Consider the following 16,513-nt stretch of genomic DNA (forward strand, 5'->3'; position numbering starts at 1 on the left):
ACGGCCGTTTGAATATTTCCAATCTCTTGTTGTTGTTCGCCGGATAACCAATTATGTGAGGTACTTACATGATATTCAGATGAATAAATTATTGTTACAATTTAAATTCACAAACATTTGATTATAATTTAGAACGATACGTGAATCATTGATCCTAATAAGCGTTACTGAAGAATATGATTAACTGACGTGAGAAGAAATCATAGTGTTCAGGAAATAAACGCTTAACGTTTACTTTATTTTAGTGAAATTCCGTCCCTGCAAATTCGAGATACTTATGAAACATAATTTCATTACGACGTACTGCTTGACAACAAGATTTAGTGCCATATGCGATCAGAAAGGGAAAGCTAATAATCAGTAATTTAATTCGATTTAAATACATTGCACACTGTAACTGGAGTTTGTCGAGTATATCCATAACCTTCTCGTGCTTACTAAACGATCCCGTAACGAAACCAGCCACTCATCGAAAGATTTCTCCTATTCTACTGGTTCAGCCCGTTATGGGTCACAGACTTAAGAGCAATACTCGAGAATTGATCCAACTAATGTTTTGTAAGCCACTTCCTTCATAGATCAACTACACTCCTGGAAATGGAAAAAAGAACACATTGACACCGGTGTGTCAGACCCACCATACTTGCTCCGGACACTGCGAGAGGGCTGTACAAGCAATGATCACACGCACGGCACAGCGGACACACCAGGAACCGCGTTGTTGGCCGTCGAATGGCGCTAGCTGCGCAGCATTTGTGCACCGCCGCCGTCAGTGTCAGCCAGTTTGCCGTGGCATACGGAGCTCCATCGCAGTCTTTAACACTGGTAGCATGCCGCGACAGCGTGGACGTGAACCGTATGTGCAGTTGACGGACTTTGAGCGAGGGCGTATAGTGGGCATGCGGGAGGCCGGGTGGACGTACCGCCGAATTGCTCAACACGTGGGGCGTGTACATCGATGTTGTCGCCAGTGGTCGGCGGAAGGTGCACGTGCCCGTCGACCTGGGACCGGACCGCAGCGACGCACGGATGCACGCCAAGACCGTAGGATCCTACGCAGTGCCGTAGGGGACCGCACCGCCACTTCCCAGCAAATTAGGGACACTGTTGCTCCTGGGGTATCGGCGAGGACCATTCGCAACCGTCTCCATGAAGCTGGGCTACGGTCCCGCACACCGTTAGGCCGTCTTCCGCTCACGCCCCAACATCGTTCAGCCCGCCTCCAGTGGTGTCGCGACAGGCGTGAATGGAGGGACGAATGGAGACGTGTCGTCTTCAGCGATGAGAGTCGCTTCTGCCTTGGTGCCAATGATGGTCGTATGCGTGTTTGGCGCCGTGCAGGTGAGCGCCACAATCAGGACTGCATACGACCGAGGCACACAGGACCAACACCCGGCATCATGGTGTGGGGAGCGATCTCCTACACTGGACATACACCACTGGTGATCGTCGAGGGGACACTGAATAGTGCACGGTACATCCAAACCGTCATCGAACCCATCGTTCTACCATTCCTAGACCGGCAAGGGAACTTGCTGTTCCAACAGGACAATGCACGTCCGCATGTATCCCGTGCCACCCAACGTACTCTAGAAGGTGTAAGTCAACTACCCTGGCCAGCAAGATCTCCGGATCTGTCCCCCATTGAGCATGTTTGGGACTGGATGAAGCGTCGTCTCACGCGGTCTGCACGTCCAGCACGAACGCTGGTCCAACTGAGGCGCCAGGTGGAAATGGCATGGCAAGCCGTTCCACAGGACTACATCCAGCATCTCTACGATCGTCTCCATGGGAGAATAGCAGCCTGCATTGCTGCGAAAGGTGGATATACACTGTACTAGTGCCGACATTGTGCATGCTCTGTTGCCTGTGTCTATGTGCCTGTGGTTCTGTCAGTGTGATCATGTGATGTATCTGACCCCAGGAATGTGTCAATAAAGTTTCCCCTTCCTGGGACAATGAATTCACGGTGTTCTTATTTCAATTTCCAGGAGTGTATATTTCCTTAGGTATCTCACAATGAATCGAAGCCCGACGTCTGCCTTCCCTCCTATTAGTTTTACGTGGTAATTCCACTTTAGGTCGTTCCAGATCATTCCTAGTAGGCATTACATGGTTGTTACTGTTTCCTATGGCTTATCGCCGACAGCGTAATCGAACAGTAATGAGCGTCTTCTGCAGTTTATGCGAAATAGGATACATTTATTTACGTTCAGAGTCAGCTCCCAGGCCTTGTACCAGTCGTCGATTCCCCACAGGCCAAGGGTATCGTCAGGAATGTCTAGGAAGTGTGACACGACCACTCTTCTTCTCTATAAACGTAAATCATTTAACGTTAGCGTGTGAGCAGCTACCAGCTACTATTCTCTGGTGACGATTCAGTCTGCGGGAAAAGGATGTCGTTGAGCGACTGTAGGAGTATACAGGTTGATTTAGACAGAGTTTCTATTTTGTGTGATGTATGACGACTTGCTCTAAATGTAGAAATGTGGGTTAATTCAGATGAATAGGAAAAACCATCCTGTAATGTTAGGATATAGTATTAGTGGTGTGCTGTGTGACACGGTCACGTTGATTAAATACATCTACATCTACATGAATACTCTGCAAATCACATTCAAGTGCCTGGCAGAGAGTTCATCGAACCACCTTCATATTTCTCTATTATTCCGATCTCGTGTAGCGCAAGGAAAGAACAAACACTATATCTTTCCGTACGAGCTCTGATTTCCCATATTTTGTCGAGGTGATCGTTTCTCCCTATGTAGGTCGGAGGAGAAAGTTGGTGATTGGAATTTCGTGAGAAGATACCGTCGCAACGAAAAACGCCTTTCTTTTAATGATTTCCAGCATAAATCCTGTATCATTTCTGTGACACTCTCTCCCATATTTCGCGATAATACAAAACGTGCTGCCAATCTTTGAACTATTTCGATGTACTCCGTCAGTCCTATATGGTACGGATCCCACATCGTGCAGCAGTATTCTAAAAGAGGACGGACAAGCGTAGTGTAGGAAGTCTCCTTAGTAGGTCTGTTACGTTTTCTAACTGTCCTCCCAATAAAATGCAGTCTTTGGTTAGCCTTCCCAACAACATTTTCTATACGTTCCTTCAAATTTAAGTTGTTCGTAATTGTGATACCTAGGTATTTAGTTGAATTTACGGCTCTTAGATTAGACTGATTTATCGTGTAACCGAAGTTTAACGAATTCCTTTTAGCAGTCATGTCGATGACCTCACACTTCTCGTTATTTAGGTTCAACTGCTAATTTTCGCACCATTCATATATCTTTTCTAAATCGTTTTGTAATTTGTTTTGATCTTCTGATGCCTTTATTAGTCGATAAACGACAGCGTCATCTGCAAACAACCTAAGACGGTTGCTCAGACTGTCTCCCAAATCGTTTGTATAGAGAAGGAACAGCAAAGGGTCTATAAAACTACCTTGGGGAACGCCAAAAATCACTTCTGTTTTACTCGATGACTTTCCGTCAATTACTACGAACTGTGACCTCTCTGACAGGAAATCACAGATCCAGTCACATAACTGGGACGATATTCCATAAGCACCACTTGTGTGGTACGGTGTCAAAAGCCTTCCGGAAATCCACAAATACGGAATCGATCTGAAATCCCTTGTCAATAACACTCGACACTTCATGTGAATAAAGAGCTTGTTGTGTTTCACAGGAGCGATGTTTTCTAAACCCATGTTGACTGTGTGCCAATAGATAGTTTTCTTCGAGGTAATTCATAATGTTTGAACACAATATATGTTCCAAAATCCTGCTGCATATGGACGTTAACGATTTGATCCTGTAATTTAGTGGATTACTCCTGCTACCTTTCTTGAATATTGGTGTGACCTGTGCAACTTTCCAGTCTTTGGGTGTGGATCTTTCGTCGAGAGAAGGGTTGTATATGATTGTTAAGTATGGAGCTAATGCATCAGCATTCTTCGAAATGAACCTAATTGGTATACACTCTGGACCAGAAGACTTTCTTTTATTAAGTGATTTAAGTCGCTTCACTACTCCTAGGATATTTACTTCTACGTTACTCATGTTGGCAGTTGTTCTTGACTTTAATTCTGAATTATTTACTTCGTCTTCTTTTGTGAAGGCATTTCGGAGGCTACGTTTAGTAACTCTGCTTTGGCAGCACTGTCTTCGATAGTGTCTCTATCGCTGTCGCGTAGAGAAGGCACTGATTGTTTCTTGCCGCTAACATACTTCACATACAACCAAAATCTCTTTTGATTTTCTGCCAGGTTTCGAGACAAAGCCTCGTTGTGGAAACTGTTATAAGCATCTAGCATTGAAGTCCGCACTAAATTTCGAGCTTCTGTAAAAGATCGCCAATCTTGGGGATTTTGCGTCTAAATTTGAAATACCTAGGCGTAACGCTGCAAAGCTATATGAGATAGAACGATCACGTAAGAACGACAGCAGGAACAGCGAATGGTCGACTTGGGAGAATACAAGATACGTGTAGCTCACCCACAAAGGAGACGGTGTATAGAAAGTTAGTGCGGTGCATTTTCCAGCGTAAGTGTTTTGAATCGCAACCAAGTCAGATTGAAGGAAGACATCGGAGCAATACGGAGCCGTAGGTTCGACTAGCATGCGAATATTACGAAGACACTTCGAGAGCTCAAATAGAAATCTCTGGACGTAAGACGACGTTCTTTTCGAGAAACACAACTTAGAAAATAGGCCTATAGCAAATCGGCAATTGCGGTTGATTGCAAAACGGTTCTTCTGCCGCCAACGTGTATTTCGCTTAAGGACCGCGAAGACTAGATAATCGTAATTAGATCTCGTGCGGAGGCATATAGAAAGGCGTTTTCTCCTCCCTACATTTCAGAGAGGAACAGGAAATGGAATGACTAGTAGTGGCACAATGTTCACCATACACTATACGGTTCCTTGCGGAGCTCGTAGGCAGATGTACCGTGATTTCCCTAAATCGCCTCAGGCGAATGCCGAGATGGTTCCTTTGAAAGGGCATGGTCGATTTCCATCCCCATCCTTCCCTAATCCGAGCTTCTGCTCCTTCTCTAATGACGTCGTTGTCGACGGGACGTTAAAAACCAGTCTCCTCCTGCTATGCAGATGTAGATGTACCAGGGCTATTGGGAAAGTAAGGTCCGATCGATCGCGAAGTAGTAAGCTTTTCATAGATGTGAGCGCACAGTGAGCGCGTAAAGATGCCTAGAAAATATTGTCTACCATCAACTACGAGTGCATGACAGATATTTCGCCAAATTTTAATGCAGCTCTCATAACGTAACTGTCAGGACTTTCCTTCTTCGCGACAATTCTTGGCCGCACACTGAAGAACCACTAAGGACGTTCCTGCAGCGTTTTCGGTAGGAAGTGTTTGATTACCCACCATACAGAGCGGACTTGTGTTTTCATCTCTGCTCACATGAAACGCTGGCTATGAAGACAGCATTTTGGTACAGACAACAAGCTGCAGTCCAGCATAGCGAATTGATAGAAAGCTATGACGAAGGCATTAGAATGTTGGTCCAGCGCTACGATAAATGCCTTAGGCAGAGTGGCGACTGTGTAGAAAAGCAACTGCTCTAAATCGGTTTTGCTTTACGCTGTTGTTTCCACTGCGCGACCGATCGTACCTCAAGGAATAGTCCTCGTAGAAATCGCTACAGTCTTCTTGCGTCGATATCTTCCCATAGTGCATCGTCTTCGAATATCCTCATGGAGCTTCCGATGTTATTCGCTAGATTATTTATATATGTTGTAAACAGAGTTGTCTATGAAGCTTCCTTGTGGTACTTACTGAGGTAAGCTGACGCATTAAGGGAAACAAGTGATTTCTTGTAATCTCTGTCGAATCTCACAGGTATCCTATCCTGTCTAAATGTCTTTCCACTGTTGAGCTCTTTGTGCGATGATTGAGAGGAATAACTGTTTTATGATCTTGGATGTTGAAAAACTTTCAGGAGACGAAATTCAGTATTTCGTCCTTCTGTCTGTCATGTTCAGCTTAGGCACCAATATGGTCACTGAGCGACTGAAGGTGGTTTCTATCCTCTTACCGTAGAGACCAATGATTTTGTGCTTCTGTCCGAGTACCCGTCTTAAGATGAGAATGAACTGTTCTTTTTTTCTAGTTACTCGGTACTCTTCCTTGTCCATTTCAGTTTGTAATCAGTGTCTAGTGCAGTGGCCGTCAAACGTTTTTGCTCGGGGCCGATACTGTCACTGTGTGGTTGCATATGTACCGATCTTATTATTAATTGGTAACCTACATAAATTAGTGTGTTATGAACCCTCAATAGACTAGCTATAATAAGGGCGTGATAAATTGGCCGCCGGTCCGCAATTACTGATCGTTAACAGTCGGCACCATTCGGAGCACTCCGTGTCGAGTGTCGTCTGCTACAGCTTGCTGCCACCTGCAGCGATACCTAAGTCGTGGCAGTGCAACTGTCTGGAGAAATATTGTCATGCTGTCTTTGGAAGCGGATGATTAACTGATTAATAACACTAATTGTACTTACGTTTAAATGTATTATACAATATGAGACACTATCTGAAATGATTAGTAAATGTCGTGAAGCTCATTTGTCTTCTACTCACTGCATTGTATTACAACAGCATTATCTAATTTAATGTTCCTCGGTACAAGTAAGTAGCGCATTTGGAGATGACCGTCTCTATAATGCGCATTCACGAATCCATGTTAGTTCCGTTCGAAATTTATACCATCACAGGTAACGAATCGTGCACGCCCATGAGTTGCAGGGACTGGAAGACAAAGAATAAAACATTCCACTTCGCACATACTCTAACGCCGCGGTAGCCGTGGTATTAAAAACTCTGCACCTGTGGTAGGCGTCCTACGTTACTTAGTTCACGGCTGAATTGATAAACGTCAATTAAAATTAAGTACGTCTTAAAATATTAGTGTCTCTGCAAGCATATTTGTTCCTGAGCAGGAAAACTGAACCGTTAGGAAGCTCTTAACGTCAACTGACTTTTCTGCGTTCGGCTGTTCGTTACTAGAATCATCTATCTATCCATATAAAGAAGAGTGTCCGTTTGTTTGCTTATTTGCTTGTAATTGACGCAAATCTAGTTTTATTCCGATTTTGATTAAATTTTGCACACTCTACCTTCAAGACAAAAGGATCTTCACTGTCTAGAGAAGATTTCGCAATCTGAATTTAAACATATCTGCATGTAATACGTATATATAAAAGGGAAAGGCTGTTACAAAAAATTTCTAAAAGCTCTTGGCGCCCATTTATTTCAGATTTCCATACGATCTCCTAATCAACATTTTGGCGTAAGGAGAAACGATACCGAACATCTCGAAAAGTGCTTGACCGTTTTACTTCAAAGTTCTTGGCTGATTTATTTCAAGTTACTGCATTCAGATGAAACGATGAAGAAAATTAATGAAAAATTAAGTGCCTAATACAAAGTAAATATATCGTGGTAAACTGTCAGCAATTCCAATCGCAAGATAAATTGCAACAGCAGTACCAGTCTCCGAAGTACTACCATCAGACGTCAGTACATCTACACCTACGTGATTACTCTGCTATTCACAATAAAGTGCCTGGCAGACGGTTCAATGAACCACCTTCAAGCTGACATCTTGGGTTGTCGGGTGTTCTGCCGGATATCAGCGTCGTACTTGCACGATATTTCGGTCACGTAGCTCGTAACCTTCATCAGGTGCGACCTGAGACTGCTCCTCGAGTGGACCTGGTCCAGTATTTATGCCTATGGCCTTTCCCCTCCACCAACGGCTGCAGGCGCTTCCTCTGTGGTCCGCGCCCATTCCCTGCGACCTGCTGGAGCGTTGCTGCTCCGTTTTCCGTCCGCTGCGGTTCTAGGTGTTCCCTCTGCGGTCCGCGCCTACCAGTCCCACTTCTGGGTGTTCCATCTTCGGTCTGGTGCGCCTGGCAGTCCGTCAGGGGCTCGTTTTCCATCTCCATGTCTCTGGTTCTTCTGTTTGTGTAGTGTTGCAGCTGGCCCCGTTGCTCCTAAGCAGAGCCTGGGATCCGGCTCTGGAATTGTTAAAGGAGCAACGGGGCCAGCTGCAACACTGCACAAACAGAAGAACCAGAGACATGGAGATGGAAAACGAGCCCCTGATGGACTGCCAGGCGCACCAGACCGAAGATGGAACACCCAGAAGCGGACTGGTGGGCGCGGACCGCAGAGGGAACATCCAGAGCCGCAGCAGACGAAAAACGGAGCGGCAACGCTCCAACAGGCTGTGGTGAGCGGGCGCGGACCGCAGGGGGAACGCTTGGTACCCCAGACCGTAGATGAAACCCCCAGGAGCGGGTTTGGTAGGCGCGGACCGTAGAGGGGACACCTAGAACCGCAGCGGACGGAAAACGGAGCAGCAACGCTCCAGCAGGTCGCAGGGAATGGGCGCGGACCACAGAGGAAGCGCCTGCAGCCGTTGGTGGAGGGGAAAGGCCATAGGCATAAATACTGGACCAGGTCCACTCGAGGAGCAGTCTCAGGTCGCACCTGATGAAGGTTACGAGCTACGTGACCGAAATATCGTGCAAGTACGACGCTGATATCCAGCAGAACACCCGACAACCCAAGATGTCATTAGATCGCCGGGAAAGCCTAAAGAGTTACACCTTCAAGCTGTCTCTCTACCGTTCCACTCGCGAACGGCACGCGGGAAAAACGAGCACTTAAATTTTTCTGTGCGAGCCCTGATTTCTCTTATTTTATCGTGATGATCATCTCTCCCTATGTAGGTGGGTGCCAACAGAATGTTTTCGCAATCGGAGGAGAAAACTGGCGATTGAAATTTCTTGAGAATATCCCGTCGCAACTAAAAACGCCTTTGTTTTAATGATTGCCACTCCAATTCACGTATCATGTCTCTCACACTATCTCCCCTATACAAAACGAGCTGCCCTTCTTTGTACTTTTTCGATGTCATCCGTCAGTCCCACCTGATGCGGACCCCACACCGCACAGCAATACTCCAGAATAGGGCGGACAAGCGTGGTGTAAGCAGTCTCTTTAGTTGACCTGTTGCACCTTCTAAGAGTTCTGCCAATGAATTGCAGTCTTTGGTTTGCTCTACCCACAATATTATCTATGTGATCGTTCCAATTTAGGTTATTTGTAATTGTAATCCCTAAGTATTTAGTTGAATTTACAGCCCTCAGATTTGTGTGACTTATCGCGTAATCGAAATTTACCTGATTTCTTTTAGTACTCATGTGAATAACTTCACACTTTTCCTTATTCAGGGTCAATTGCCACTTTTCGCACCATAAAGATATCTTATCTAAATTATTTTGCAAATTGTTTTGATAATCTGATGACTTTACAAGACGGTAAATGACAGGATCATCTCCAAACAATGTAAGACGGATACTGAGATTGTCTCCTATGTCGTTAACATAGATCAGGAACAATAGAGACCCTATAACACTTTCTTGGGGATCTCCGGATATTACTTCCGTTTTACTCGATGACTTTCCGTCTATTACTACGAACTGTGACCTTTCTGAAGGAAATCGCCAATCCAGTCGCACAACTGAGGCGATACTCCGTAGGCACGCAGTTTGGTTAGAAGATGCTTGTGAGTAGATCGCGATACGAGCGAAAGCTCACGAATTTGACAGGAATATGATTGCAAACTCTTATTTATTGATTAGTTACCGTTGTTACAAACGACATGTACCCTGAAGTTATTTTAGTCTGTGTTTCACAGTTATTTTTATTATTAAAATCAACAACGCCATACAAACACTGAGGCAGGTCGTGGATATAGTAGCAACAAAAGTCACTAGATCACTGGCCGATCAAAAGATCGATCAGAAACCGAGATTTCCCGAACTGTAACGCAAACTGTTGGCACATTTCGAGTCCAGTTCAAGCACAACCCCACTTTAAACAGCGAGAACTGAGCTGGAATAATAGAAGACGAATTCTCTAAAAACACAACAAGATACTTATCTCAAAATCTAACAGATGGTGCACATAATGGCCTTTTCGTACATGGAAAATATATAGTTTGCGATAATTTATTTGAAGAAATCAATTAAAAATACTAACAGTTAATCATTTAGTTCCTATCGGTGTTTAACAGAAATATTGAAGTTCTGTTTATCGAATTGGTGTATAATTCGTAAAAGCTAGAGTCGGAAGCCTGGTACTTGATTTGTATGAATGTCGTTGGTGAAGACGTATTCGTTCGTCGCATTCCGTTGACACCCAGTGTTTCAAGTGTAGCCTTCGATTTAAAGCGATTGCAGTTTCCAATGCAGTTTGCATTCGTTATGTGTATCAAGAAGTCACAGGGTCAGTCACTTTGAATAACAGACATTGTACATACAGGGCAACGCCGGGAACTGCAGTTAGTATTAGTATAAAGTAGGGCTGAGACCTGCGGGCCGCGAGAATGCTTGATTCTGGACGAATGTGGTCGGCAGGCCGCATTTTCACGATCCCTGCTCTAGTAGTCTGCATATCGTCGCTAAATTAAGCCTGGTCTCCCCTCCCCCCTTGCTTCATTAACTCGCCTGTTTGGTTGCCGCGTGTGACTTCGGACACGGGCTCAAGCAGTTCTCTCGCAGGTCCAACCACGGTGGTCAGGCCGGTCATTTGTTTCCCCGAGGCTAACTATTGCATAATCAACGTTAATTAAAGTCTAGTAATCATTTATTTCGCTAATCGAGTTTGGAGGGACGTAAATCAGGATTAAGCGCCCGCGGCAAGTCGGGCTAAGTAATAAGGGCGGCGTCTTTACGGGGGCAGCCGTGCGGTCGCGGGCCCAAGTATTATGTTAAGTCGGGTAATTAATTTAACGGCAGACGGGCCAGCCGGGCTAAGGAAACGGTGGGCTGCCGAGGCCCCACGGGGGAGAGAAAGAGACAGAGAGGGAGAGAGAGTCCAGGACTGGTAATGCGAGGCGAAAAGCGCGAAAAAAGGGGTTAGAAAAAAAAAAGCGGTGAACATCCGAGTGCAGGTAATGAAATCGTAAATTGCTTATATCTTAACTCCCGATGAAGGCCGTAACGCAAGTTTATATTATTGCCCGCTTCGGACAGCAAAGTTTATTTTGATATAATCAAATTCAGGTGGGGCCAGGGAGTTTTGCTGCCGTCTGGCCAATAAAAGCTGCGAGTTATGGCTTCAGCTTGTAGCCCGCGTGGTGGCAGTGAGAGAGGGAGGGAGATAAAGAGAGAGAGAGAGAGAGAGAGAGAGAGAGAGAGAGAGAGAGAGAGAGAGATAGGCCGAGATAGAACAACGAGGGGGACGAGAGAGATAGAGGGGTAAACGTTGGTTTTTAGAGGGGGGGGGGAGTGGGAAGTGGTGTGCCACGCCCGCGTGCGCTCGCGTTCTGATTGCAGACTAACCAAATTAAAACGCGAAAAAAATGAACCATTAATAATGACAAACTGCGCCACGCGACGTACTGCGCGGAGAGTCCGGTGCGGCGTTTTTAGCTGGGATAAAAACTGCAGTGCGCAGGGCCCGGTGTGGGTGTGTGGTGTGTCCAGCCGTGCGCTGGCGACCGCCAGAATGTCCATCTGATATTCCTGGCGGTAAGTGCCGCTGGGCACCGATACGTTATTCCGGTGCGGGATCGGCATCGTAGTCAAAAACTTGGTTCGCACGAAGTCGTTTAAAATTGTGCCGACCTAGCTTACACGTATGGTCGGTAGGATTGCAGGACTCCGCACTCCGCAAATAAGATGCATATTCTCTGCTTGTATGTGCAGGTAGCTCTGGGTACGTATTCGCGACGGGTGGTCAGACAGTTATTATCATCACTCTGAAAAAATAAAATTGAGTAATTAATCTTTTCTGCAATTAAGAGTTCACTAATAGGATGATTCTCATCATAATCGACAGCAAACCAACGCCATCAGCAATAGTTCATGCGCACCTGCCGATGTCGTAAGCACAAGATGAAGTGATAAACAAGATATTGAACATGTATAACGGTTCGCCTATGAAGACCATTATTACGTAAATTCACACCTCGCTAGAGCTGTAAAACTGCCGTAGATTATCGTAAATAAGTGCAGGCTACGGTAGTTTTCCTAGTAGCTTTGGTCGGTTAAGGTCGTAGCCGAATAACCTGTATATTAGGTGTGTGACATACTTATCGGGCGTTGCCTCATTCCGATCTTTTTGTTTGCCTATGCTATTATTGTTTTGCTAGATTCCTCTAAAAACCGGAAGCGGCGAACTGTCTGGAAACTTAGTATGAGTATATAAAGTGCTGAATAATCTACAGCACATTCTTGTTATCATAGTTCTCTTCCTGCCTGTTAGTTAAAAATAAACAGCATTAATAGCAAAATTTAAATTGTTGTTTTTGAGTTCAGGTTTTATTCGAATACTGTTGACTTGTAACTCGGAACAGACGGATGTTGTAGTAAAAATAATCTTGAAAACAGAACAGATTTATCTTACAGCGCTAGGAAACGCAAATTCCACAAAAGAGTTAACATTCAAAAATTCAAAACAAAAACATTCAAACTTCTCTTCGGCTTATAAAAATCACGTTTGTGTTGTTATTAAACAACTTGAACATTGATCGGTTCTAACATGAAACTCTTGCCTTTCAACATGATGAATAACGTTGTACTTAACACAAAATGACAGCAATAATTATATAGATTTTTTGTTGTGCAAGTAAACTCTTCTTGCATCAGAAGAAACCGTTCTGGTTGCACAAAAGCCTAGAATATAAGCGAGAAGTTAATTTATTTGTAAAATGTAATGTATATTTTGTAAGGATATAAGATATACATTAGACTAACAGTGAACAATATGCGGTACTAATTATGTACAAAACAAACAAAAAATATTTCCTCTCTCACACATTCATTTTTGTTTCTTTTCCTATCAACTCTACCGGTAATACACTGAAGCGCCAAAGAAACTGGTATAGGCACGCGTATTCAGATACAGAGATAAGTAAACAGGCAGAATTCGGCGCTGCGGTCGGCAACGCCTATGTAAGACAAGTGACTGGCGCAGTTGTTAGATCAGTTACTGCTGCTACAATGGCAGGTTATCAAGATATGAGTGAGTGTGAAAGTGGTGCTATAGTCGTTGCACGAGCAATGGTACACAGCATCTCCGAGGTATTGATGACGTGGTGATTTTCCCCTACGACCACATCACGAGAGTACCGTGAATATCAGGAATCCGGTAAAACATCAAATCTACCACACCTCTGCGGCAGAAAAAAGATCCTGCAAGAACTGAACCAACGACGTCTGAAGAGAATCGTTCATCGTGACAGGAGTGTAACCCCTCTGCAAATTGCTGCAGATTTCAGTGCTGGGCCATCAGCAAATGCCAGGGTGCGAACCATTCAACGGAACATCATCGATATGGGCTTTTGGAGCCGAAGGCCCGTTCGCGTACCCTTAATGACTGCACGGCACAAAGCTTTACGCCTCGCCTGTGCCCGTTAACACCTACATTGGACTGTTGATGACTGGAAACATGTCGACTGGTCGGTTCAAATTGTATCGAGAGGATGGACGAGCACGGGTATGGAGACAACCTCATGAATCCATGTACCCTGCATGTCAGCAGGGGGCTGTTCAAGCTGGTGGAGGCTCTGTAATGGTGTGGGGCGTGTGCAGTTGGTGTGATATGGGGCTCTGATACGTCTAGATACACGTACGTAAGCATCCTGTCTGTTTACCTGCTTCCATTCATGTCCATTGTGCATTCCGACAAATTTTGGCAATTCCATCACGACAATGCGACACCCCACACATTCAGAATTGCTACAAAGTGGTTCCACGAACACTCTTCTGAGCTTCAACGCTTCCGCTGGCCACCAAATTTCCCAGACATGAACATTATTGAGCATATACGGGATGCCTTGCAACGTGCTGTTCAGAAGAGATAGCTACCCCCTCGTACTCTTACGGATTTATGGACAGCCCTGCAGGACTCGTGGTGTCAGTTCCCTCCAGCACTGCTTCAGACACTAGTTGAGTTGAAACTTTCTGGCAGATTAAAACTGTGTGCCGGACCGAGACTCGACCTCGGGACCTTTGCCTTTCGCGGGCAAGTGGCCTACCAACTGAGCTACCCAAGAACGACTCACTCCCCGTCCTCACAGCTTTACTTCTGCCAGTACCTCGCCTCCTACCTTCCAAACTTTACAGAAGCTATCCTGCGAACCTTGCAGAACTAGCACTCCTGAAAGAAAGGATATTGCGGAGACATGACTTAGCTCCAGTTATGCCATTAGTTGTAACTTTTTATTATATCATCTGACTATGTACTTCTTATATTTTTAGCATTGAGAATGGCTAGCTATTAGCCGAAATCTGGATTTGCGTAGTAAAATCTAACAAAGGATGACTGATTGCTACACTCTATAATTTATAACTCAGTGCGATTCTTTGAATTGAAGTTTAGTAAACTGAACAGTTTTATTTCATCGAGGAAAGAACAATTACGAGAAAAAAATATTTAACTTTTGGAACTCATAAATATTCATAGAGAATTAAAATGGCACATTTACACTTGGACTACATCATGGTTACACAGATATATCAAAACCAGATATTCGATCGCAGAGCGTACCCAGGAGCACATATAGACTCAAATCACTATTTAGTAATGATGAAGATCGAAGTTTAAGAGAATAGTCCTGAAGAATAACTGTGGAATGAAGTGGTATACTGAATTACTGACAAACCATGTGGTGCGTTTGAAGTTCTCTTAGGCCATAGATACTGCAATATTAAATAACAAAATGGGCAGTTAAATTGAAGAGAAATGGATAAATCTAAAACGGGCAATAACGGTAGATGGACAGACAAGTATAAGTACAATAAATGTAACTGCGAATAAACCTTTGGTGACACAAGAAATACTTCAATTGATCGACAAAGGAAGGACGTACAAAAATGTCCAGGAAAAACCAGGAATACAGCAATATAAGTCACTTATGAATGAAACGAATTGGAAATATAGCCAAGGAAAAACAACCGCGGGAAAAATACGAAAAAAATGGAAAAGGGAATTATTGTTAGGACTGACTCAGCATATACCGTCTCTTCGATGAATAGTTGTAAAAATTTTACGGAAGTTTAGCTGCGAGAGCATGAGAGACAGAAATTACACGCAACGGGGAGATAATTGTTTGGTTGCGATGAAAGTACCTTGAATCCGAAGGTTGTATAGTTCTGTCGAGAAATCAGTTTTCTCCATTTGCCCGTCATAGTTCAAATGGTTCAAATGGCTCTGAGCACTATGGGACTCAACTGCTGAGGTCATTAGTCCCCTAGAACTTAGAACTAGTTAAACCTAACTAACCTAAGGACATCACAAACATCCATGCCCGAGGCAGGATTCGAACCTGCGACCGTAGCGGTCTTGCGGTTCCAGACTACAGCGCCTTTAACCGCACGGCCACTTCGGCCGGCCCGTCATAGTCCCTCGCACAGTAGTATTACTGCATTTCTCATCGAAACTGACAATTCTGGCATCCCCAGTGTTTCAACTGTACTGCTTAGCATGAAGAAAATATCGGAGCAGTCGTAAATCTGCAACAACACGACAGACGTCGGGTGCTACACCCACGTAACCGTGCGCCGCACGTTAAGCCAGATTTGTGAAGAGTACAGCTGTCTCGTACATCATACTGCTATCAGGTCCCGTGGAAACGCTATGCTTTACCGGCATAAAAGGGAGATTATATTTCTGGATAGCCACGTTTCATAAGATGATAAACATGTAATCTACGTACTTTTCTACAACTAGACTATTATATTTGTACATCTACACTTCATAATTAATGCCATGTGACGTGTAAGAAGCCATTCGCGAGAAAGTAGAAAGGAAGGTCGACCAAAGATGAAAATGTGAGAGCTTAGTTTCTCCCGGCGTACACAATGTTCAAATAACTTACGGGAATGCAGACGGGTGATGTCGTCCATATTTCGACAGGCCCACACCCTACCATTTTCATGGCAATTTTGCCTTCAAAATGGCATGGTGTGCTCCTGTCGAATTATCTCGGTCCTCGAACAATAGCAACTTGCGGGAGTGTTCACAGAATGCTTCCTGTCACAACATTTTACTTCACAAGAGAACAGAGACGCAAAACAAAAAAGGTTCCTCTTTTGTTAATGTACGTACATAACATTAAATATAATTAAAGCTATCTATCTGTAGATGTAGGGACACAGCAACGGGCTATTTTCAGGACGTGGACTTTGTCTGGTATTTGTAGATCTGAAGAAAGCTTCTGACTCAATTCTAACTGGGCGTGTACCAACAGAACAAGAGAAATAAGAAGCATATTCTATTTGAGTTGGTATACTGAAGAGTACATGCGCGGGACAGAAGAGTAAAAAGCATTATTTTTTAATGTAGAAATACTTTAACCTGTTATCTCTCTTCTATTCGCCACACCGCTTATATCATTTTCATCGAGTTTCCACTGTACCTAAATTACAACAAAATACTGGCTGATTTTATTATAGATGTGCTATGT

The sequence above is a fragment of the Schistocerca serialis genome, chromosome 4 (assembly GCF_023864345.2).
Source record: "Schistocerca serialis cubense isolate TAMUIC-IGC-003099 chromosome 4, iqSchSeri2.2, whole genome shotgun sequence".
NCBI lineage: Eukaryota > Metazoa > Arthropoda > Insecta > Orthoptera > Acrididae > Schistocerca > Schistocerca serialis.